The following is a 25,645-nucleotide window of genomic DNA, read 5'->3' as shown; positions in this document are numbered from 1 at the left end:
TGGTATTGAGCTAGTTAATTAATATTGACATTCATTCCTTACTATAAAATGCATCAGATCAATGGCCTGATCTGCTGACTACATGTTTCTAACTGACCCTATGAAAATCTCCTGCTTTCCCATTTCTTATGTCTTCACTTTATACTTTTTTCCCACTTCAAGAAAGTTCAATTAGGAAATCCTATCCAAAATTTAAAAACAAAATTCTCTTATGTAGTATCAATGTAATATTCTTTTTTTTTAAGGGGGGAGGGTCTGGTCATGGGCTCTGAACTCTGGGCCGGGGCGCTGTCCCTCAGCTCTTCAGCTCTACCACTTGAGACACAGTGCCACTTCCGGCTTTTTCTTTTTGCTTATGTGGTGCTGAGGAATTGAACCCAGGGCCTCAGGCATGCAAGGCAAGTGCTCTACCACTGAGCCACCTTCCCAGCCCAATGTAATATTCTTTACAATATATCTGGTATAATTCCCCAAGTTTTACAAAGGAGAATGAATTTCTATGGTACCATAACAATTATTTTAATAGTATTTTAGATATAAAATTCACCCTCTCAATTTGTTATGAAGACATGCAATTTAATTACAAGGTTTTGAAGGGCTTTTAGTAATTTATAAGGCAGTGTATTTTCTTTAGTTAATTCAGGGGTACTTGACATAACCTCACTTAGAAGGGCAAGATAAATTAGCATCACAGTCTATGTGTGAGGAACCAGAGAACAGATTTGTTAATATTAAGTCTGTGAGGCCCCATGAATTTGTCTCTAAGAACTCCAACTTTGAATCACCATGTAAATTCTGTTGGTGTTTAATTAATGCAATTAGTTACTTTTATGATCCTTGGTTGTTTCCTTAACCTTACCTAATTCACTAGAGGAAGGGAGGACATTGATAGATTTGTATAATTAGAATATTTTGGTATCAAAATATTAATGTATAAAATGGCTGAGATGTTGCTTTGTAGATGGAAACTACTGAAGGATTTCAATTGTTATTTCAACTTTCAACTGAAATTAAAACTTTTGAAAAGTGTAAGAAAAGATGAAAAAAAGTTCAAAGAATTTTATTGAGTGGATTTTTGTTTCTCATCCTCACACCTAGTAAATATATTTGTGCCCTTATCGGATCAGTACATTGTATGAAATTACTTTAAATTCTATGTTGTTTAAGGAGAGATTCATATTCAAGAATGTTCAATTTTTCCATCATCATTGTTGTCAAGTACTTCTTCCACTATTTTTTCCCAAATTATTAAAAAATCAGCTGAGCAGAACCACTTCTAGAAAATTGTTTTTGTATAAAATCTGCAAAAGTATTGGCAGAAATGTCCAAAAGCAACTTTTTTAAGAATTCTAGACAGTAACCAAACTTGTAACAATCCAAGGATAATTTCTTAAGAAAATAGCTTAATTTCTATAAAATATAGTGAGAGTTTAACTTACATATTAGTATATGCAAGTAAATATATGCAAATATATATATGTAATGATGTGTTATATCCCCTAAACAATTATAAACGAATAGCAAACGAAGACAAGTAAATACCTTGAGGAAGGGGGAATTTCACTACTAGAGTTTGTACAATACACTGACCATATCCAGATTTTCAATAGAAATCAAGAGACAGAGAAATGGGAAGGTGTGGCCCATTCACATGCAAGAGCACAATTTATGGAACCTTGTTTCAGAGGAAGTCTAGTTATCAAATTTAATAGAGCAGGATTTCCACCAACTATCACCAAAACAGTAAAATAACTAAATGAGACCAAGTCAAAAGGATGAAAGTTAAAGACATGAAATGCATAAAAAATGGAAAGCACCAATGTAACTACAGAGTGATGAAAATATTAGCTAACACCAAAACTAACACCGACAAACTGGAAGGATCCTGCTCAACCTTGGTTGATTAAAAACTTTTGGTTGTGAAGAAATGAAATATGATAGGGCAAGAGCCAAGTCATAAAGGGGCTATTTTAGCCCCCTTAAATAAGCACAACTTTTGCTTTTCACCTGACATAGCCTTAATTAATAGATACATTTCAATAAGATTATAGACCCCTAGCATTCCCAACCGTAGAGCCATGAATACTATAACATCTTAAACCTTTAGAAGGGATTTTCTGAAGGCTGTATCTTGACTATTGGTGCTTCAAGCAATGTATCTGGCAATAGTATTGATTTGTGGCTTCATTTTAGTTCTGCAACTATAAAATTTCATGTAACCTCCTGTAGTGTGAAAACAACATTTATTGTGACTTTAATCTATCTTTCTAGGCAATAGCACTCATATCGGCTCAGAATTAACTGATTTTGTATTTTTATTAAAGCACTGCCATTTAGTTATGTAAACCCATAAAAAAGAAAACAAAAATTATAAAAACAAAAAATAATATTAGTTAGTGTCTCCAATATATTTTTTGCATAAGGAAAGAAATAGCCAGCTGGAAATACAAAATAAATATTAAAGATTTGGAGAGCAGTATAAACCATATAAGTCCATTATGCATTTATCTCACACAAACAAAAAGGAAACAACAACACAAAAACCCCAAAACAAAAATGACATCTTGGACAAATACAATTCAGAGGGCTTAAAATATTTTCTAAATATGAACCATTTATTGCATTATAAAGTAGTGCCAATACATTTCAAAGGATTGAAAATATACAGAGTATATTCTCTATTTAAAAAAAGACATTGAGCCAGGCTCCGGTGGCTCATGCCTATAATCCTAGCAACTCAGAAGGCTGAGATCTGAGGATCGCGGTTTAAAGCCAGCCCTGGCAGGAAAGTCCATGAAACTCTTTTTTTTTTTTTTTTAATTGTGAAAATACCATACAGAGAGGTTACAATTACATGGGCAAGGTAATGAGTACATTTCTTATCAAGTATTGTTGCCTCCTCCTTTTTTCCCCTTCCCATCTCTTCCCATCTCACCCCTCCATTCTCCACCTTCCCCTCCACCCCAGGTCAATGTTGTAAAGTTAGTTTTTCGACATAACGAATTGTACATCTCATTGTTGCAATGGGTCCACCTGTATCCCTATTTAAACAATTTGTTTTTCCCTTCTCCCCCACAAATTATACCAACATCAAATACAGTGAAAACAGGGGTTATACCGTAGGGAGGGACATACAAAGCAACAAAGAAATATCTTATAAATATGTTAGAAACAATAGCAAGAAAGAAAAACCATTTCTTGGGGTTCATTTCGCTTAACATCAACTTATCTGACCGTTTTTGCTTGTCTCAGACATACACTAGTAATTGCAAATAAGGGAAACCATCGGACCTATATTTCTTTGAGCCTGGCTTGCTCCACTTAATATAATTTTTTCCAAGTCTTTCCATTTCCTAACAAATGGAGCAATGTCATTATTTCTGACGGAGGCATAGAATTCCATTGTGTATATATATCACATTTTCTTGATCCATTCATCTACTGAGGGGCATCTAGATTGGTTCTATATCTTAGCTATGGTAAATAATGCTGCAATAAACATAGTTATGCTGGTAGCTTTAGTATGGTCTTGTTACTCTTATCTCCAATAAATCACTCAGAAAACCAGAAGTGGTGCAGTGGATCAAGTGGTAAAGGGCTAGCCTTGAGCTGAAGAGCTGAGGGACAGCGTTCAGGCCCAGAGTTCAAGCCCTATGACTGACAAAAAACAAAAAACATAAAACCACAGCAACAAAAAACATTGAATTCAAAATAAATTGTTGAAATATATTTAGGAAATTCAAATATCAAAAATGAAAGAAAAACACATACTTGAACAATTTTTATACAATATGAGATATAAAGAGGCACTAACTTTTTCATGCTTTTTAGTACATATGTTGAAAACCAGAATAACTATACAGTTCTTCAATGATAAATATACAACTTGTTCTTGTCAATAGATATTTTAAAAGAACCAAATAAATTGAAGTATTTTAGATAGTTTTTTTTTGGTTGTTTGCCTAATTCTACACTTTTACCTATCAGTTTTTTATGAATTGGTCAAGTTTTATTACAACTACTAAAAAAATAACAATTAAGTAAGAGACAATACAGTTTTAACTTTCAGAAGTTCTAAATGGACTTATTTTCAAAGAAACATCTAAAACTATAAATAATTAATAGATTTTACAGACAGATTATCTGCCAGTTTTATGTTCTGTTTCTTTTATGATGTTAATATTTGATATACATAGCTGATTATCATAACCAATAGAAATTTATTTATTTGTTTACTTATTTATTTTAGTCCTGAAAATTGAGCTACAGCATTATACATGCTGGGCTCTCTTATTTGAGCCATACCACCAAACTGTTTGTTATATTTTGTTTTGTGACAAAGTCTTTCCACTTAATTTTAAAATTCATGTTTTACCTCACTTATCTTATTTTGCAAGATATACACTGAACTTTTGGCTGCATTTTCTCCTCCTCTTCTCTTCATTTTTCTACCACATTCCCCTTCATCCCATCTTACTCCTTTCAAGTGGATCTATGATTTAGACTTTCTAAGGAATTATGTTGTTTGCAGTCTCCCTAAATCTATGGTATTTCAGTTAAATAAATCATGTACACTTGCTTTCCACTTGATGTGTTAACATCTATTTATAACCGAATTCTAGCTTCTACATATGAAAAAGAACATACAACCTTTGTCTCTTCCGGCCTGACTTACTTCACTTAACATAATTTTCAGGTCCTTATAGTTCTTTGCAAATGATGCAATATCATTTTCCTAATGGATGAGTAACATTCTATTTTGTATATATACCACATTTTCTTGTTCCACTCCACCATTGAGTCCATCTTGGATAATACCCTTCCTTGGCTATGGTGAATAGTGGTACAATAAACATGGTTATTAGTGACTTTACTCCATTCTAGTTTGTAATCTTTTAGATAAATTCCCAGAAGTGGAATTGTTAGAGCAAAAGGTAGTTCTGTGTTTAGTTTTTGAGGAACCTCTGTACTGTCTGAATAAGTTTATATTTCCCCCAACAGTGTACTTGGGTTCCTTTTTGCTCAGATCATTTTGCCCAGCATCTGTTAATAATTTTATTCTTGATGATGGCCATTCTATCTTGAATAAGGTGGAATCTCAGTGCTGTTTTGATTCACATTTCTTTATTGTCTTTCTCTGAATTTTCTTTTTCTCTTATTTCTATCCACTGATCTTTGATTCTATTTTGTTCATCTTTACTTTCCAATATTAGAAATTACAGGTATGCACCACCCTGCTTACTTTTGGTACTGAATTTTGTTATGTGCTAACAAGAACTTAATGAGTACTCATAAACTATTTATTAATAATTACAACATTTAATATTTTCATGCTATTAAATTTAGTTTCCAAATATCTGCAAATGTATCCATAGTCATAGAAATTCAGTTTGTAAAGTATAATTTAAAAATATGGAAAGAAACAAGGACATTTCTCACATTCAATCTTACTGGGATAAAATTGTATTTGCTCCATCTGTGTGATGTGGTACATCAATATATTGAGCAATGTAGAATTTTTATGTGTAGTGTCTTCCATAGGTAATGAAATGGAATATAGAATTTTTAATAGAATTTGAACTCTTTTTTTCATTTTGTGTAAAGTTGAGAGGATGCAAGAGAAAATTGCTACAGATCTATTATAGCACACAATAAATGAAATCACATAAGGATAGATAAAATGCCCCTTGATATCTTCCTCCAACAGCATTGATGGTATAAATACAAAAAGAAGCTTAAGAAGAGCTAGCAACCAAGAGAAACACCTTTAAAGTACAGAAAAATTGCCCCAGTTTACTTCCAATAAGCTGGTGAGCAACTGAAAACATGGCAAAGTAATATAATATCAAGAAAATAGGTATTAAGAGGAAATACACCTAAAAGAATGAATTATTTTCATATATATTCTTTATAATAAATGAATAACTATAATAGAATGCTAATCAAATCTAACTATTCAGTAATAATAAATTTTTATTGCATTATATTTGGAGCTGGAAACTTTGGTAAGTGGTTAAATAATTAACATATAGAGGCAGAAGTAACCAGAGGTTTCTAATGAAGAGAGCATAAAGGAAACAAATTAAAAGTAGAAAAAAAAACAGAAATAGAGCAATAAATAAGCTTCAAAGTTGTGACTTTATAGAGTTTTGAACTGATATGCAAAAGTCCAATAAAATATTAAAAAATACATCCTCATCCCTGATAATATTAACTTTGTTATATTTATTTTTGACATTCATTAGAGAAGAAAAACTTAATAAAATTGATTCACAACTTAAGTTTTATTTCAGTTTCTCAGAGAATAAAGATAAATCATTTCTATTTTAAGAAGTGTATTTAAAAGGGAAAAAGAGGAAAGCAAGTGACAACATCACATTTATCTAACTATAAACAAAGTATGCATTCATTATACTCAAAATCTTGAATCAACAAAGCTATTGATAAAATTAGAAAATGGAAATCTTTGTCCTAATGTTAAATCATCTAAGGAAATTAGTACTTATAAATGGTACTCCATTATACTTACAAGAATAAAACTCAAGATATCAAAAAAATCTTTCATTTTTTTTCAATTGGGAGTGTGAATAGTTTCAAAGGAATGACTTTCCTTTGAAAAACTAGTATTTAAGATTAAAGCAGCTGAGTTTAAGAATTCAGGATAAAGGACACCTACATAAAAAGCACACTACTTAAAAAAATTGAATAGATGTTAAGTTTATGAAATACAGTATAAAATTAGACTTTCCAAAGGTATTAAAATGTAGGTCTTTGAAGAATAATAAAATCAAAGCAACAAACATTAGATTTAAATGATGATTAGTCAGGCTGCATCCCCACCTTTAATGATCATTCAAATATAGTTCTAATGACTAGATTACAATGATAGTAGGTGTAGTCATCCTAGATCACCAAATTTCTTTGATAAGTAGTATATCATTCAAGATCATTAGTGTGTGTTGAAGGAATGAACTTTGAAAGACAGTTACTTTACAAGTTATTTGAGATATCATATTCTTAAATTCTACAGCTTTAGGGATGTCCAGAGAATTGATGATGTTCTTTTGGATAATTATTTGTTGTGTTTAACCTTTTAAAAACAATGTTTTGCAGATTTTGTTTGTTTCTTATATAAAAAGGCAGATCCCACATCAATAAGTTGAAAGTAAAGGAAAAACTGGCTGTAGTAGCACATACCTGTAACATTCACAACCTAGAGGCTGAGGCAGAAAGATCAGGAGTTTTAAGACAACTCTGAGATAAACAATGACCAAAAGAAGAACAAGAAGAAATATACAATCCTCCAAGAATTACTGAGCAAAACTTGGCAATAATAAATTCTAATTTCTGGTTACTATAGCTCAAGATTAGATTTCACATCAACTCCTCAGGTGCAAGCCAGTAATTTTTAATCTGGTCAACAGGTTTTAACAAGCAAAAATCCAATGACTCCAATAAAGAGACATTTGGACAAGCTTATATCTTTTTCTAAAAAAATTGCACATAAAAAATGCTAGATTATTTTAGAGATTATTCAACCATATTTTTCTGCCTGAGATAACTTTGAATCACAAGCCTTTGGATCTCAGCCTTTTGAGTGGCTTGGTTTACAGGCATGAGCCACAAGCGTCTGGTTCATAGTTACTTATTTCTGTTTTTTTCTGCTTATAAATTGTATCTATGTTTGTATTAATGTGGTAATTTATTACATTGCATTAAGTAATTGTTGCATGTAAGTTTAGTAGATACTGAATTAAATCCATCAATGTGGGGTTACTTTACTAGAAAAGGAACAGTTAAGTGAAAAGTAAAGCAATTAGTATACCAGGACATGAGGTGAATTCTGAAATGCGAAATTAGTCAGTTCTACAGACAATAGATATTTTCCAAAAAAAGAAAGAAAGAAAGAAAGAAAGACAAAGACAACAACATTGTTGCTTGATCAGTTTCTTAACAAATTTTCTAAATGCCTTAACTTCCATAATTGACATTTTAAAATTTTAATTAAAAAATTACAAAAATGAATTTTTATAAGAATCAATAAAATATTATTTAAAATATTGTTGAATATATACCTGATGAGTTTTGTGTTAAATTACAGCTATCAATTCTCTTAAATCTCATCCAAAAATAGAAATGAACAATTTCAGGCCTTTGAACACAAATATAAAATGCACATTTATTTTTCTTCATTTTTGTAGCTCAAATGAGGTCAATTGGAACGAACAATCCATGTATTTAAAGATATTTAATTAAATACACTTGCTTCTGTGCCTATATCAGCTGCATTTGAACTGATGAAATTTACAGCATAGAAATTGAAATCTATAGATTTAAATAGTCTATAGTTAGGTAAATATGATATTGTGATAAGGTAGGTTACCTTTTCAGATTTTTTTTGAGGATTGTGTTTTGTAATGGCAAATATGGAATAAAGAAGAACATTGTTTTCTTTCTGTAAAAGTATATGTTTAAAAGAGCTAAACCAGTTACATTCAATTCATTCTGGTAACAGCTGCAATATGCTTTGTAGAGCCCCATAAATTCAAATTAATTAATCCAAAATGAATTACAAATTATTTTGGTAAACTACACATACATCCTTTTATGGATTATTTTAGCAGCTGAACTCGATGTCATTTGCCCCATCTGTCACAACAGATGCTTTATTCCAATATGAATATTAAGTGTATTTTGAAAGTAGTTTCTGTAATTGTAAGAAACATTTGCAAAATGAAGAATCAATGATAGTCTTTCTGATGACTGGGATTAATTTCTTCTTATATTTTACGAAGAAATGTTCTACAATATAAAGTACAACAACAATCTATGTCTCACCACAAAAGACAAGGACATGAAGAGCCATAATAAAGTTTTGGTATGCTTCCTTTTTCCAAGGATTGGGCACATGTTTTAAAACTAGGTATTTTCCTGACCTTACTTCAATTTGAGTTCCATTGATCTTGTCATATTTTCATGGGATATAGAAGGAAAGGATATATACCACTACAAATTATCCTTCAGAAGCATGTAAAACTTTGACTCCTGCATCTTTCATTTCCCTGCCCACTAACTTGAATATCACTAGAATGTGTATGTGAATACAAAGTATTTTACGTTGTTGTTGTTGTTTTCCTCTGGGTCCTAGGTCTTGAATTCAGGGCCTGGACATTCTCCCTGATCTTCTGCTCAAGGCTAGTGCTCTCTACCACTTGAGTCACATGCCACTTCTAGACTTTTCTGAGTAGTTTATTGGAGATAAGAGTCTCTCTGGCTGGCATCAAAAAGTGATTCTCAGATCTTAGACTTCTGTGTAGTTAGGATTACAGGCATGAGCCACTGGCACCCAGATTACCCAGAATTTTAATTGTCTTTAGATAACATTCAACAAGATTTAGTCTTTAGGAAATGACTTTCTCCCTCAATATTTTAAGATAAAATGGGGTAATTTCTCAAAATAAAACAATTGTTGGATTAAACATAACTTTCATTCCTCAGTGCACTATGTTTATATTGGTATCTAATTAGAAAACCATGATTTTGAAGCTCACAACCCCCAAACAGGTATGTGGCATTCCAACCTCTCATCTTCATTCTAAGCAGTACAATTTGAATTATTATTTAATATTGTAAAAGTAGTGTTGATATTTAAATGACCACTACAGAGTAGTTATTCAACAACTCTGCTCCCACCGTTCTTTATCTAAATAATATACATTTTATGCAGTTTCTAGTAAATACACTTTCTTTGGCAAAGAGAAATTTCTCATAAGCTAGTTGTGAGCTGCATTAAACATTGTAATACTCCTACAGTTTAGGTATGTTTTCTTTTATTAACAATTCCTCATACCAGCCAAGTATTTTTGAAGTTTGTGTTTAAAGAAAGAGAGAGATACAACTATTGTTCTATAATTTAAATTTCACAAATGGAGCAAATCAAACTCAACATCATTGCCCATCTGAACAATCTCAGTGCTTCATGCCTACAATTTTTAAAGTAGCACATATTTCAAAAGAATCACTCTGGTTTGGGAAGGTGGCTCAGTGGTAAAGTGCTTGTCTTGCATGCACAAGGTTCTGTGTTGGATTCCTCCGTACCAGATAAGCAGAAAAACCCGGAAGTTGTGGTGTGGCTCAAGTGGTAGAGAGCTAGCCTTGAGCTGAAGAGCTGAGGGATAGCGCCAAGGCCCCACGACCAAACAAAACAAAACAAAACAACAACAACAACAACGAATCACTCTATTTTATTTTTTTATTTTTGGTCGGTCGTGGGGCTTGAACTCTGGGCTTGGCGCTGTCCCTGTTCTCTTCAGCTTAAGGCAAGCACTCTACCACTTGAGCCACAGCGCCACTTCTGGTTTTCTAGTGGTTTATTGGAGATAAGAGTCTCACGGACTTTATTGCCCATGCTGGCTTTGAACTGCGATCCTGGGATCTCAGCCTCCTGAGTAGCTAAGATTACAGGCATGAGCCACCAGCACCCGGCTAAGAATCACTCTATTTCATTCTTACTATTTCTCATTTTAATTTTATCCTTTGAAAACATCCAAGTAAAATCTACACATTATACATTTAAACTAATAGGTTTCCAAACATGTACAAGATAAGGCCAAGATAGGACAAAGAGAGGAAACAAAAGCCTTTATTTATGTATATATGTATTTATTTATTTATTCATTCGTTCATTCATTTTGTGATGGTTCTGGTGATTGAACTAACAGCTTTGCTCTCTGGCTTATCTCTTTCATTCAAAGGTGGCACTCTCCACCTTAGCAATACTTCCACTTTCAGCTTTTTACTGGTTTACTGAAGATAAGAGTCATTCTGCTTTATCTGGTCAGGTTGTCTTTGAATTGTGTTAGTCAGATCTCAACATTCTTAGTAGCTTAGATTGCAGGTGTGGGCATCCAGTGCTGGTTGTATTGTGGTATATTTAGATATAAAGTTTATTCTGGAAAAGTTTCAATGTAAAGATATTGTGTATTTTCATTGGTGATCAATAAACTAAACAAGGACTGATTCTGGTACCTCTGAACTTACTGCCTTTTAGCTGAGTGTTTCAGTACACAAACATTTCTCTTTGAGAATCTGATTTGAGTGAACAAACATAAAATTCACTGAAAAGAGCTCTGCGTGATGCAGTTCTCCTTTGGAATAGAAATTCAATTGACTTCTTGGTTATTATCAAGATGAATGCTTCAGTTTTGAGCCTCTCTTCCCATTGTAGATTTAGGTAAATGTAATGTTGCTCATTTTCCCTGCATTTAGCTCTAGCAAGTTAAAAGGTGTGCTATTCAGATTAAAGATACATATTGCCTGTAAACTGAAATGTCATGCAGCAATTAAAGTAAAAAGAAACCTTTTAGGTATTGGCCATCGAACATATTGCTGCTTTAGCTATCTGATTTAGCTCTGTGGCTTTTGTAAGGAACTGCAAGGAGCAAGATAAAGTGTACTTATGAGAAGAGAATATTAATGCTTCACTCCAAGTATTGTAACCTACGTCTTAAAGTATGTCCAAATTCAAAAGTAAATTATTTGTAAATGAATTTTTATAATGTATATTAAGAAAGTAACCTTTCAGCAAGTATCTTTCTTTTTTGGCATATTCATTTTTAGCAAATAATGAAATAAAAAGTGAATAACATTCCAAGTGAGACTCAAAAGTCTCGCTTAGATATGCTCATCATCAAGAGGTTTACAAAATCCACATTCAATATTTAAAAGTATGGATAACATGTTGTATGAAATGCGTTGTATTTTTATTATCTTTAAGTAGTTGTGCAAAGCCATTGCCATTTAACAAATGAGTTTGTGAATGCAATGCATCTTAACCAACGTCATCTCTTTCAACATTCTCCCCCATCTCTACCCCACTCACCCCTTTCTCTCACTCTCCTCAATTTTGTAGGATATACATGAAATTTCTAAGTAGATGAACACTGAAGAAATGAGAACTTTTGTTGTTTTGTTTCTTTTTAATCCAGCCTTTTGAATAATAAGTGCCAGCATCACTTTCTCACTTTCTTTAATCCTCTCAACTTCTGTCTCAAACATACTATGGAAGCTCAGGACCTATGCCCCATGAGTTACTTTCTCAATCTCACTGGTAAAAGGATACTTAAGATTCCACAGAGCAGAGCACTCACTGTTGGCTCATGCTTGCAGTCCTCAGGAGGCTCAGTTCTGAGGAACATGGTTTGAAACAAAGTCCTTGTGGTAGAGAGCTAGCTTTGAGAGAGAGGGGGATAAACAAGCTCAGATACAATGTCCAGGCCCTTCATTTAAGCCCAAACCCCAAGACTGGCACAAAAATCAATCAATCAATCCCACACAGTATGTAGCATTAATAGAACAGTATCATCTAAATCCCATGAAATCTTCAGTACTGAAAACAATCTTGTAATTTATAGGTTAATTCATGAGTCAATTTTTGTCTAATGCTTCTCTTATTTTCTTTTGCCTTTCTTTCTCAGTAAAAATATTGCCTGAAAAGTAGTTCATACAGAAATCTCATTTTAGTTCTGTAGCCTTTTACAGAATTTCATAGACTTTTTCCAGGAAGAAAATTTAGTCATCAGTGAGTCTCGTGGTGGGAAAAATTGTTTTAAAATGTCTTTACATTCTCTCACTTTTCAATATTAATGTACTTTAGTACATTATACATTATAATGTATTTTACTTTACAGAATTTATACTATACTCCTACTCATATGTTGGTTATAAATATATATTATAAGATATTTAGAAAACATTCCAACATTACTCATTTGTTTGTACTCTTAGTCCTATGTACTTACAAAATAATGTTAGGACTCTGTATCTTAGAATTGACTTCAATTTACTCAAATAAATACTAGTACTATTTTCCCACATCACTCATTATTGTGAAAATTCTCTAATTATGGAATAAAATTCCAATTTCAAAATAGTATGATTTATTATTTTCCCTATACTGCACAGTTAGTATATATATATTTTAAATTTACTTTGAAATGTAAAATTAATTTAATTTCTTGTGTATTCCTGTTTTACTAGTTTATAGACTTATTAAAAGAATTACTGGTTAAAATTATTATATATCCTTGGCTCCTAGAGTCAACATGACTGTAGATGGATCAGAATCAATTCCCTATTGTGTATAGGATTTTCAAAAACGAACCACATTTTCTTTCTCTTTAGACAAATACATAAATCTAGGCATAATTTACAGAAGACACATATTCATAATTGCTTTCTTTTAACTATTAGTTCTGGATAAATGTGCCTTTTACCCATGATGTAATATATAGGATAATAATTTTGTATAATAACTTTGATAATTAATGATAGAAAATCATTGTAATATAAGAAGCACACATAATGTCTTTGCTTTCCTCTATTGTATTTGTTAGATTTCTGCCTGACAGAAACAATAAGGTGCTGCACACTCTTATATAAAGTCCAGGTTTTGCAGAAAGACAAGAATCATGGGTTTTATCTCATCTGTGGGAGTGTAGAGTAAAACCAACTAAACAAAACATCTAAGGCCATTAAAATAAGATGGTGACTAAGAGGAACATAGCAGAGAAAGGAGGAGGGGAGAAAAAGAAATAATGAAAGAGAGAGGTGTGGCAAATAAGACCAAAAATCAGAGCATTCAAGTGTGCAAATGTCACAATGAAGTCTGTTAGTATGTGTAAGGTTTAAATATCAATCAAAATTAAGTAAGGGTTTAATTTTCTCACAAGAAGATTTGAAGTTGAGAAGCAAGTATTTTGTACTAATCTGACAGTTTTAGTACATCAGTAGTTATCCACCTGTTCTTATTTTACATCCTATACATTGTTGAATAGTAAGGAACAATGACAAGGGCTTTCTCCCTCACAAGCCTGTATCCATAGTGTACCTGTGAGTCATGTTTAGAGAATGGGGAAGGGGAATGTTTGAGGGAACTTTGATTCATAGAACTAAATGATTTCTGTTTTAATATCCTACAACAGTTAAGTTCAAGCTACCAACATTATTCCCTTAAACAAGACAGTGTAAAGACATAGATGCAAAATAATTTCCAGGAGCAACACAAAACAACTTTGCCTAAAAAACTGGACAAAAAATTTATACTATGATCATAAAACATCATATTTACTTTATTAAATTAGTATTCTAGTGAGTGCAAATATCCCTTAGTCTTTTTTAAAGAATCAAGAAGATTCAAGAATTCACTTTGAAGTATTGTTTCCATCCAAATCATATACAGTTTATATGTAGTTAATGATTTAAAACTACAGCAGGTGAGATACTATATGAGAGCATCTTATAGTTTATTTAGAAAGATACTCAACAAAAATGGCTTTAAGCTGTGTGCCCATGACTTACATTTGTAACCTAGCTATTGAGGAAGTTGAGATCTGAGGATCACAGTTGGACGCCAACTCAGGCAGGCAGGTCCATGAGATTCTCATCTCCAATTAACTACCAGAAGAGCTGGCAGGGAAGCTGTGGTTCAACTTCAAGAGAACTAGCTTTCACCACCAAAGCTTAGGGACAGCACCCAGACCCTGAGTTCAAATTCCAAGCTTGACACACACACACACACACACACACACACACACACACACACACACACATACACACACACACACACACACACAATGGCTTCAAGTACAGAATTTTAAGTGTAGAGTATTCAGGACTCTAATATCAATCAACACAAAAAAGTGTGGAAGTCATTAAAATACTAACTCTATCAGTTACAATTCACATCTTCATTATAAAGGATTTCTAAAAACCATGAAAAAATACTACACAATAAAATACATATTTCTTACTCCACTATTCTTACTAGAATGAATAAAAAGCTTATCTGTATACTAATAGCAATATATATATATATATATATAGCAAATTACTCCATAGAAAAATCTAAGTATTCTATCTTCTATTATCACATATTTTTCTTCAATTCCACATAACAATTTAGATTATTTCCAATTGTTAAACACTATATTGTATTTATTTTTTTGGCCCAAATATCTAAGATATATCTGAAATTATGGAGCATGACTAAAAATAAATTTTGAATGAATGGAGACAAAGATATTTGATTTGCAAATATTGTTGACAGTCTGGATTGAAAAAAGGCAAATGATCTGACAAGCAGCTTAGAGTCTAAGAAAAGCTTTTTAATAACTAGTGAGAGGAAAAGAGACTAACACCATTTTGGACTTGCACTTTCTATATTTTTGGTAATACATCCTGTACAGACTCAATTATTTATGCTAATGGACTCTGTGGATAGTTTAAAATAATTTATTACTAAGTTATGAAATATATATTTTGTACTTACAGAATATGAAGGACTCGTGTGTTAAGAATTGACAATTTATCAAAACATTGAAATACTCTCTGACAATCTGAGGTGACACTGGAAATATATGTATTTGCTTTACTACCCCTCAGGCACATAGGTCTTTTTTTTCTATCCCTTAACTTTAGAGGGCTAAATATATATTCATCAATAAGAAATGAGCAATGGTAAAAATGAAGTATTCTGAAATTGTCACATTTTATTACTAAAGACTTGAAGAAATAATTCATTAAAGTTATTGTCCCTTTTCTATATGTAGTAAGAATTTTACTTGATTTTTTTCAATTAAGCAACATTTTTAAAATACGTTTTTTATTGTAAAAATACTGTATAGAGGGGTTTCAGTTACAGGAATGAGGTAATGAGTACATTTCCTATCAAGCGCTCTTGCCTCCTTTGTTTTTCCCCAACAATCCCTTCCCTCCCACCTCCACAACTATATTCTTCTGCCCTCCTGCCCCTGCCTAAATTGTAGTTTGTTTTTCAACATAGTGTCTTGTACATCTCATTGTTACAATGGGTCAACCTGTATCCCTATTTAAGCATTTTTTCCCCTTCCCATTCCCAAATTAGAGAAGTGTATATACAAGATGCAGGATACCGATATCAAATACAGTGAGCACAGGGGTTATACTGTGGGGGAGGAACATATAAAGAAACAACAAAAAAAATCACATGGCACATTATAAATATATTAGAAAAAATAGCAAGAAAGAAAAACCAGTTATGTCCCTATCTTGGGGTTCATTTCGCTTAACATCATCTTATCTGTATGTAGCTTTGCTGGAAGTGGCACTGTGGCTCAAGTGGTAGAGCACTAGCCTTGAGCTGAAGAGCTGAGGGACAGTGCCCTGGCCCAGAGTTCAGGCTCAATTACTAACCAAAAAAAAAAAAAAAGACACAATTAAGCAACATTTTAAGAATCTATATGCTGAGAGATAGGCGAAGTACTGGACAATTTCTATAGAAAAAAAATCTTTCATTTTAAATGACTCATAAAAGAGAAACATTGTAGATGCAAGAGGACCACCAGAGAAGTATTCTCACACAGACAGATAACTGAAAGAAAACATGACTTTTAGAATGAAAATTTCCTGAAATCGTATGGTAAAATGCGATATGACAAGTTAATGTTTTTTTATTGTTTTAGATTATGGAGCTTAAAACTGTAGTTTAAAATCCCTAGAAACAGAATTTGAGTTAAGCAACTGCCTACAAATAATGCTTTAAGAAAGTGAGGAAGGAAACACTGAAAAGAGGGAAAGTTGGCCTTCCGTTCCACTTTGCTACATCTATGTGAAGTGCTAGCACTTGGATGACCCATGCACTTGATTTAGTATTTTCAGACAATGATGTAGTTAGTGATGAATTGTGGTATTGGTTGATATTGATCGATTATGAATTGCTCGATCTATGATTTTTGTAAGGCACCCCATACAAGCGAAAATAATTCCTAGAGAAGATGTGATTCAAAACGTAATTACTCCCCCAAATATGGAAGCTATATTACAAAAAGGGATCTTTGAAGGTAGGCACGTGACAGAATACACAGTTACTCTCGTTCCAGCTACAGACAATATCTGTGGCCTAAGAGGTGATGGAACAGACTGGAGGAGGCACAATGGAAGCAGTTAAAGAATAACATCTGTTTGAATGGGGGAGTACATGGATATAGATTCCTTAGATAAGAACAGCCAGGAGAATGGGTATGGTGGTAAATGCATGTAATCTCAAAGCTTGAGAAGCTGATATAGGAAGATAATGAGTTTATAGTAAGCTAAGTTTATACAGTAAGACTGTATTTTTAAAAAAGAAAACAAAAAAAAAAAGAATATTTGGATTGACTTCATTTTGCACTTATGGTCATTACTCATAACTCCAGAAAAGTACTTCCGTCTTTTTCTAAAACTTTTGACTTGATTTTAGAGGAACTGATTTTTAAACAGGGCAAGTTCCAGTAGGGAACTTAGATGTTATAATGGAATATTAGACAATAGCTATGATCCTTCCCGCGGAAGATGGACGGGGTGCGAGGAAAGGTAAGTGTGCCTCTCCCCCTTTCCCCAGACTCCCTTAGCCCGGGAGACAATCAGACGCAGTGAGGAGTCAAGTCAAGCAAGAAGTCATTTATTACACACAGTAAGCACATTTTAAAGCAAAAAAAAAAAACCCCAAAAGACAAAAAAAAAAAACAAAAAAAAACAAAAAACACGCGCTGCATGGAAGGGGAGGGAAAGGTACCAACCAATCACTGTAAAAGTCACACCCTATACCCTATACTGCGCCTAAGCTTTATCCAATCAGACTTTAAGGTAAACTTTTTAGCACCATCTTTGCTGCCCATGTGCCCCCACGATCCAGTAATACATGTTCTGAACAGTGAGGGATACCAACAGGAAAGGCTGGAAAATTACCTTTTCCTTTTCTTTTTTCTTTTCTTTTTTTATTGTGAAAATACCATACAGAGGAGTTACAATTACATGAGCAAGGTAATGAGTACATTTATTATCAAGCATTGTTCCCTCCTCTCTTGTTTCCCCATACCATCCCTTCCCATCTCCCACCTGCTCCAAGGCCCCCCCCTTCAAAGTTGTAAAGTTCCTTTTTCAACATAACGACTTGTCCATCTCATTGCTGCAATGGGTTCACCTGTATCCCTATTTAAACAATTTGTTCTTTTTTCCTTCCCCTCCACAAATTATACCAACATCAAGTACAGTGAAAGCAGGGGTTATACCATGGGGAAGGGACATACAAAGCAACAAAGAAATCATCTTATAAATATGTTGGAAACAATAGCAAGAAAGAAAAACCGTTTGAATTCTTATCTTCTGGTTCATTTCACCTAACATCAACTTGTCTGACCTTTTCTGCTTGTCTCAGACATATACTAGTTATTGCAAATAAGAGAAACCATGGGACCTATGTTTCTTTGGGCCTGGATTACTTCACTTGATATAATTTTTCCAAGTTTTTCCATTTCCTAACAAATGGGGCAATGTCATTCTTTCTGATGGAGGCATAGAATTCCATGGTGTATATATACCACATTTTCTTGATCCATTCATCTACTGAGAGGCATCTGGGTCGGTTCCATATCTTAGCTATGGTAAATAATGCTGCAATAAACATAGTTGTGCTGGTAGCTTTAGTATGGTCTTGTTTGTGATCATTTGGGGAAATTCCCAAAAGTGGGATTGCTGGGTCATAGGGGAGCTCTATGTGGAGTCTTTTGAGGAACCTCCATACTGCTTTCCAAAATGGTTGTACAAGTTTACAGTCCCACCAACAATGAAGTAAGGTTCCTTTCTGTCCACATCCCCTCCAGCATCTGTCGTTATTAGAGTTCTTGACAATAGCCATTCTAACTGGGGTGAGGTGGTATCTCAATGTTGTTTTGATTTGCATTTCTTTTATGGCTAGGGAAGTTGAGCATTTCTTCATGTGTCTATTGGCCATCCTTCTTTCCTCTTCAGAGAAGTTTCTCTTTAAGTCTTTAGCTCACTTATTTATTGGGCAGTTGTTTCTTTGAAGATTTGTTGTTGGGGGATCTTCTCCCAATCCATGGGCTTTCTATTGATATTGACAGCTATGTCCTTTGCCATACAGAAGCTCTGCAATTTCATGCAATCCCATTTTTCCAACCTTTCTTTGATTTATTGTGTTTCTGGGTCTCTATTAAGAAAATTTTGGCCTGTGCCAAGGAGATCTAGGGTTTCTCCTATTCCATCCTGTAATTTTTTTAGAGTGTGTTTTAACTCCAAAGTCTTTGATCCATTTGGAGTTGATTCTGGTGCAGGGTGATATATAAGGATCTAGCTTTAGTTTTCTACAAGTGGTTAACCAGTTTTGCCAGCACCATTTACTGAAGAGGCTGTCTTTCTTCCATCCTATTTTTTTAGCTCCCTTATCGAAGATTAGATGGCTATAGGTCTGTGGGTTCCTTTCTGGGTTTTCAATTCTATTCCATTGGTCCTGAGGTCTGTTCTTTGCCAGTACCAAGCTGTTTTGATTACTATGACTTTGTTGTAGAGTTTGAAATTTGGTATTGATAATCCTCCAGCACTGTTCTTTCTGTTACGGAACTTTTTTGCTATTCGGGGTCTTTTATTGTTCCATATGAATTTTTAGATTGCCTCTTCTATTTTCTTGAAAAATGAGGTTGGAATATTGATAGGTATTGCGTTGAATTTGTAGATAGCCTTGGGAAGTATTGCCATTTTCATGATGTTGATCCTTCCAAGCCAGGAGTATGGGAGGTTTCGCCACTTTCTTAGTTCTGTTTTGATTTTCTTTTTCAGGTTTTTAAAGTTTTCATCATAGAGGCCCTTCACTTCTTTGGTTAAGTTAATTCCTAGGTATTTTATTTTTTGTGGGGCTATTACAAATGGAGTTGCTTTCCTGATTTCAGCCACGCTTTTCTCATTGTTGGCATACAGAAAAGCCATTGATTTTTGAGGATTAATTTTATACCTTGCTACTTTGCCAAAGTTTTGCAGCAGCTTGAGTAATTTGGGAGTCGTGTCCGTGGGATTCTTTAAATACAAAATCATCTCATCTGCACAGAGGGAGAGTTTTACTTCTTCTTTCCCTATTTGGATCCCTTTTATGTTTGCATCTTGTCTTATTGCTGTAGCTAGGCATTCTAATACGAAGTTGAAGAGAAGTGGAGAGAGTGGACATCCTTGCCTCATTCCTGAGTTAAGAGGAAATGGCTTTAATTTTTCACCATTAAGTATAATGGTGGCTGTAGGTTTGTCATATACAGCCTTTATTGTATTGAGGAATGTTCCCTGGATTCCTAATTTTTCCAGAGCCTTCATCATAAAGGGGTGTTGGATCTTGTCAAATGCTTTTTCTTCATCTATTGAGATAACCATGTGGTTTTTATCCTTGCTCTTGTTGATGTGATGAATTATATTAATTGATTTACATATGTTGAACCAGCTTTGCATCCCTGAAATGAATCCTGTTTGATCGTGGTGAATGATTTTTTGGATGAATTGTTGAAGTCGATTGGCCAAAATTTTGTTGAGAAATTTTACATCAATGTTCTTAAAAGAAATGGGTCCATAGTTCTCTTTCTTTGATGAGTCTCTGCCTGGTTTTGGGACCACCCCATGCCCCACGACCAAATAGAAAATTGCCTTTTCTAGCAATATGAATGAGGTTCCTAATACAAATTCAAATAAGAAAGAATAATTCAAGCATTTTATGATATACAGTTACATATATAATTGATTGTTTCAAATCACCAGGCAAACAATTAATCTCAATGAATATCAGTTAATAACCTGGACATAGTCACATACTGCATTTTCTAAATTTACTCAGAGAAAATGTCTTTCAAGAATATTAGAGGGAAGTATTTTTATCTGTTGCTAGGTAGGTATAAGAAAATGGAGCACATATACACAATGGATTACTAAGCAACCACAGAAAGAATAAAATACTATCAGATGCAACAACAAAGAGATGGGGGAAGATATTGTGCTAAGTAAATTAAAACTGGTACAGAAAGACAAACGCCAAATACTCCTAGCCATATATAGAATATATATCCTGTCATTTCAGATGAAGCCTTAGATGAAGCAAGAAAAAAATCAAAAGACTAATCTGAGCAAAATAGATTTTGCTTACTCAGTAACTAGCTAACTAAAAGGTAAATTGACAGTGTGATAGTTAGACAGACAGATAGGTTGATTGTGACAAAAATCAGATTTAATTTTTGAAGGAAAATCCACGTTCTTCTCCATTCCATATCCTTGACCTTAATCCTGGACTCTTCCTTCTTTCAGCACACTTACAACCATAGAATGTAGGCCAAACCCAAGTTAGTAATCAACTCTCCTTTGCCTCCACAATCAGAGGGTCAAGGCAGTTTCTTTTGAAGCATATATGGTAGTTCTACCCCTGTACTAAATAGTGTCAGAAAGAACTGACATCCCCCTCAAAAAACAAATATCAATTAATATCAAATTCACCTGCTATGGTATTCTTAGCCTCCTTCCACATAGAAACTTGTCCTTCTTTTTGGTCAGTGGGTTGCACAGCAAAAATCAGGCTCCATTTAAAAGGTAAAAGGTAAAAGAACTATAACTATAGGTTGACCTTTTACAAAAATGAGCCTTAGTTGAGCTATTTCATGTAAATTAACTAGTGTTTCTACTGTTAGCTAGCTATGTGTTTTTCCTCAAGGTCCTTACTGCCTTTAGGCTGAGTCCCTTCTTATATTCACTTTGATCTTGGTATACACAGAAACAATGTTTCTCACACTGATTTGGCTGGTTCTATATCACCTACTCCAAAAAAATAATTTATTTCATTTCTAATTTTATAATTTTTTAAACATTTTTTACTATCTTTGAGTAGTTGTACAAATGATTTCAATTCAACGTATCACTTTATGAGCACAATTCATCTTGACCAATGTCACATCTTTCATCATTTTCTCACATCTGTCCCAACTCCACCCATTACCTCAAGTTACTTATCTCCTTTTTGGCATATGTACATTGAATATTAAGATTATTCTCTCACTTCTCCTATTCTTTCCATTGCTATTGAGATCTACCCAGCTTTTCTATTACAAACTCTAGTCCAAAAAAGATGGCCACAGAATTTTTTCAGTGGTGCTACTACTGCCATTTACTTGGTATTTCTAAGCATCCTCATCAATAAATAACCTTTAAGACTTCCTGTGGAACAGAACCAGACTGTTATTTCACATGGTATATCTCTACTTTTATGTACTTCTTTGCTATATGAGTTGTGGAATTTCTACTTTGGGTAATGGAGATGAGAAATGTTGAGAGTAACCATTGTAGAAATAAAATAATAATATATTCTGGAATCTTTTCTTAACTATTAATTTCCATATAACAGAAATGTGATACCACTTCTATCAAACACCTCTTACCCAAACATATTTCATTTTCAGAACTCATTTCCAATATATATATTTTCCATATACTAATGGTTTATTAGGCCTCTATCTTTTACTAATCCTCTAAGAAGTGTTATATCTTTCTTAGGTAGTACAAGACTTCCTGATTCTAGATACATTAGAATTTAATCTTTGTTGTTCTACAGATACTTTCCACCATCAAGGGTGAGTTTTCCACATTACCATGCTAAGAATATTAGCATGTTTTATGTACACACATTATATATGTATATATATATAATATTACATTATATTATATATTCATCCAAATATGATGTTCCCTCTCATTCTGTGCTGGTGTGCTAACCTTGGCATGGTTAATGATAATTCAACATTTTCTGAAGGAATTCCAACTTTTTCCATTTACCTCATGAGTTTCATCCTTTATTCTATCTTCCTTCTAGCTATATAGAAGATTAACAATTTCCAATAGCTAGTAAGGAAGCCTTCCCGTTGGTATCTTTTCCTTTGAATTTGTGACTGATTGAAATTAGCCTATCATTTTCTCTCATTAATCAATCAGTGGCATTCAACAGCAATCACTCACTTTCATTCTCTTTAGACTTACATTTCCTTAATATGGCCTAGAAATCAAAGACATTGCATCATTCAGTGTTTTTGCCTTCGCCAGTGAAAGTTTAACAATTACAGCACTCTAACCTGACAAGGACAATCAGTAATTTATGTCTCCAATTGTGGAGCTATCACTGCCTGTCAGGAAGATATCTCCAAAATCCTATTGTAGTATATGCTTTCTAGTTGCACATTTACTGCTAAGATTGATTTGCCTGGAAACAGGCAGGAGGGCTAAATGCAAAAACTTTATTGGGGAATACTTTAGTGAGATATAACTGTAAATAAGTGACTGGAATAGAATTGAAAAGAGAAAAAGGTTATTGTGTAGTATTGTGATTTAGCCACCAGAATATCCTCTTATGAATTCTGAATAACAGTTCAGAATTGTTGACAGCAGATGAAGATTTAGATTCTTTGGTGCCTTATAAGTAAGTTGGTGGATGCAGATCAACAAAGGTGAAATTTTTGAGGAGGCAATTCATAGATGACCAAAAATGAATATAATGCCTGGTGAGAAGCTCAGTTTTAATGACTAACAGATTGACATTCTAACCCACTAGTAAATAAGTAGGTGCATTGGTTAATGATAGTGGTTCTGGATGAAGCACTACTTTATCTAGGACACATGGGAAATCAATATCCTTTTCTATGGAGTCATAACATTTCAAAAATTAAATAAGCAACTAAAATTAATAGAACTACAAAGATAAATTCAATAAACATCCATAAATAATTCTAAATCCTATGGATGCTAATTAGTACTAAATCAATAACATAAGCATCAATGTGAACAGATTGAAATTTGGTGGTACTACAAATCTAGCTAGAGATTCATATCATACAGCTTTATGAAGTTGTTAATATTTAATGATGGTAATTTTCTCTCATTTATCTAGTAATGGTTTATATAATTAATCCAAAATAAAGAACCAGCATTCATGATAAAAATTGTTCTGAGTTAAAATCAAACAAATCTGGACCTATGGTCCTTTTAACACTAGAGGTTCTAGGACTTGAGAAGCTGCCCAGAGCATGGCTAATCCTGTATGAAAAACAGGACAAGGAAATTCATGTTAACATGAACAATTACCTCTACCTAAGTAGTTATCTTGTTTTCAAAATTACTAATTTTGTCACTTTTAACAATACTGGCATATGGGACATCTTACTTTGAAGAACCTCCCCAATATTAAACAATAATTTAAAGACTTATAAATAATTTAAAATAATGATGACCATATAAAAGCATTCCTAATTATTTTCTAGAAATTAAAGACATGGAATACAATGATGTAAGAAAATCTTACTACACATGGTAATGTGGACTCTGATTGAAAAGAGTCTAAATGGCCCACACTACAAACTTCCTGACATTTGATTGCTGGATATAAAACTCTTGTCTTGTCTTGTTTGGAGATGTGTACAGGTACGGGTGGGGAGGATGTAAATTGGACAGTCTTCCATATCAGAACAAAATTGTTAGGATTAATTTATTCAGAATCACCCTTGTAGTTGGACAAAACCATGGGTGAAACCAGTAATTCAGAGAACATGGCCATTTACAAAGCAGCTTAATAGGCTGTTATAATTCTATCAATAAAATTAAAATGCAAGTTAATAGGAGTAGGGGAGGGGAGGAAAGATATTATAGAGCTTTACAATGTTGTTAGTGACCACCTTCCAACTATAAGCAGAGCTCCCATCTCTGGGCCTAAATTTGGAGTGCTTACCACCATTCACTTGTCTAAATTTTGGACATTAGTTAGGGCTCCATTTCACCTTTACATGGCTTATAGAGTAACCAAATCAAAAGCTTTAGTGAAAAGGTGATAGAAAAATCTTAAGCAACTCTAGTTCTACATCTTTGCGATGTCCTACTTGCCTTGGCCTACCAGAGGACAGCAGAAAGAGTGGAAGGTGGTCAATGGCCAACCAATCAATGTCTCAGGAAGATCTGAAGTATAATCCTGTGCCAGTAATCCTGTCCAAAGTCACATGGTCATGTCATCTTCTCTCAATGTATTGCCTGGTATCTGGCATGTAAAACAGTCATCAAGTAAACATAAAATCTACTCAGCCACAGCAAATGCTTTTATAGGGAATTGTGTTCTTACATCTTGGAAAAGCTTATATCTCTTTTAATCTCTGCATTGCAGCCTACCCTACAAAGAGATTCATTTCAATTATTTGCCTCAGCCTCTTGTTCTCAAGTAACACTTCTGGTCAAGATACATGAAAAATCGTGAGCACTCAGCTCAGCCTTGATTCTATGGTTTTATTTTAGCATTTTGTTTAGGGTCATTTAGGAGTCAAAATGTGGACATACTAAGGAAATTATCTCAGGTATTTGGTACAGTGACAAGAAGCTAATTAACATACTCCCTGTCCTATTTATTGGACCAAACCAGTGAAGCAAGGAGCTAGAACTGAGAAAAAGTAATTTAGAAATAAGCACTATCTGTGATCTCTTTCTATTCACATCTATATCTAATGCCTACTGCCATGGAGGTCTCATTTTCTTCTTTGATTTTCTAGAGAATGTGTTTGGAATATATAAGACAAATATGCATGCTTCTATCTGTGTTATCAGTTTTTAGAGGGTGAGGGATACAACACAATCCCTTTATAGTTATACTCTTTCAAACAGACCAATAAAATGTCTGTTTAAGATCATGGCTATGGTAAAAGAGAAGCAAAACCAAATATAATATAATTTTTTTAAGTCAGTAGCTTAGCACTCTAGAAAAAAAGATAATTTTCTGAAAAACAAACAA

The sequence above is a fragment of the Dipodomys merriami genome, unplaced genomic scaffold (genome assembly GCF_024711535.1).
Source record: "Dipodomys merriami isolate MVZ:Mamm:240054 unplaced genomic scaffold, mDipMer1.0.p SCAF_4, whole genome shotgun sequence".
Taxonomy (NCBI): Eukaryota; Metazoa; Chordata; class Mammalia; order Rodentia; family Heteromyidae; genus Dipodomys; species Dipodomys merriami.
Note: the sequence above shows the minus strand (reverse complement) of the source record.